Source organism: Papaver somniferum, chromosome 1 (genome assembly GCF_003573695.1).
Source record: "Papaver somniferum cultivar HN1 chromosome 1, ASM357369v1, whole genome shotgun sequence".
Taxonomy (NCBI): Eukaryota; Viridiplantae; Streptophyta; class Magnoliopsida; order Ranunculales; family Papaveraceae; genus Papaver; species Papaver somniferum.
In genome coordinates this window covers 233,610,922-233,613,108 of record NC_039358.1, presented here as the reverse complement: position 1 = coordinate 233,613,108, position 2,187 = coordinate 233,610,922, and positions in this window count along the sequence as shown.

The window sequence follows — 2,187 nt, the reverse complement described above, 5'->3', positions numbered from 1 at the left end:
TGATATTTACAATTATTGCTTTTGAAAATCTACTTGTTACAATGTTTTAGAATCAAATTGAATGATAAAATTGCATAAATATAAAGATTGGATTAAATCACTTTGAACTTGAAAAAATAATGGAATCTTAACCTCAGTTGTCTTTTAATATTGATATCAACTTTGTCAGTGTTTGTTATAATTATTAGTGAGTTTTGTATTTTAGTTTTAGAATTTAAGTCTATATTTTATCCTTCGCAAGTCTGAGAATCGAACCACTTTTACCACTATCTATAAAATACATCAGTTTGACAAAGCTGTTGAACTAGCAGAGTCAAGAGAAAATAAATTTTAGTTAAGGGTGTGTATTATAAGACATTGTATACCCATTAGACACCTCTTATAATCACACCTAAGTTGTGAAAATAAATTTTTATGCCGTAAACCATGGTTCTAAAATATACATGTAATTGCCGAGAAGAAGTATGGTTATAAAATATGCATATGTTAGAACCATGCTGGGCTTCGCTCCCTATAAGCCCATAGATATTACTTCTGAGCTTGGCTCGCAAAGCCCAGAAGTACTACATGCATGGCTTTGCAAAGTCAATATTTAGAACAATTTTTTGGGGACCATGGTTTTTTTTGGGGACCATGGTTTTATTTGGGTAAAGGCATTAGAAGTAATTCTAGGTCTCCCCATATCTAGTTATTTATTTAATACCTAATCTACCCTCTTAATTAATTTTAGATTATGATTAGTGAATGATTTAGTTAAAAACAATTAGTGAGATTAAATTAAAAGATGGGTTTATTATTAGTTGAGTAGAATTATTAAAGAGTAGAGTTAGAGAAGATGAAGAAGAAAAACATGGAAAATAGTTTTTTTTTCCAATTCACTAAGTTTGAGTATTCAAATGATGAAAACTCATCTGATTCTTCATCTCCATCCTCTCCTAGAATATTTGTTAATCTTCAAAATGATCCGGATTTGAACTGGATTTTGAACAGTTCGGTTACTTTATATGAAGAAAGTAACCGAACTCATATGAAGCTGTAGTTCGGTTACTTTATATGAAGAACAAGTAACCGAACTCATCTGAAGCTGTAGTTCGGTTGGCCCGTGAGATTAATAAGTAACCGAACTCATCTGAAAGTGTAGTTCGGTTACTTGTTGCAAACACGCAGGTTACCAAACTCTCTAATAATAGAATTTCTAGGAGTTACAGCGTTATGTTCGGTTGGTTCGTAAACTGCATGCACTTTTGATCTAACCGAACTTTACATAATATAAGAGTATATAAGTTTACAAAGTTCGGTTCTTACGCAAACTTGAACCTAACAGCTAACCAACCGAACTATGAGTTCGGTTTCTGTGATAAAATTGTGAAGTTACCGAACTTAACAAACAAAAAAAATGTGAAGTTCCAGCGTCTATTGGCTAAGTTCGGTTACTTTGTAGTTTTAAAAATTTTTGCAAAAAACCGAACTCTATTGGCTAAGTTCGGTTATTTTGGAACTCAACATAGTGGCCACAACAACACAGTTCGGTTAGACTGGATTTGTTTTTTTTCGGTTCTAAGGGTGGAGTTCGATTACTTTGTAGTTTTAAATTTTTTTGCGAAACAACCGAACAGAGAGTTCGGTGGCTTAGTTTTAAATCCAATAAAACCGAACTGTTCTTCGTGTTCTTCATTTTCAAGAAGTTCGGTTAGTAAACTAGGGTTTTTTGAAAAATCGGCCTGACCGAACATGGCCTTGTAACTCATATTAAAATCCTATTTTGATGATTTCTATTCGATTGAAACAATCAAAAGCAAATTAAAGTGAAGGGTTTGTTGGAAAAACCTCCGGAGTGGTCCCATGGCAGAATCACGCTGCGGCTGGCGTCTTTTATACTCGATAAAATTATCATGTAACAGAACTTAATTGTGATTGCATTGATGTTGTTACATTTCTTAAACAGGCGGTGGTGGTGGTGGTGAGAGGAGGTGGTGGTGATAATCGGTGGTTGGTGGTGGTGATAATCGGAGGTGGTGGTGGTGGTAATCGACGGTGGTGGGCGGCGGTTGTTGTGGTGGTAATCGGTGGTTGGTGGTGGTGATAATCGGAGGTGGTGGGCGGCGGTGGTGGGAGGAGGTGGTGGTTATATATATATATAGGTGGTTATCAGGTTGGTTTTAGATTAAATTAGTCTAAGTGTAGGTT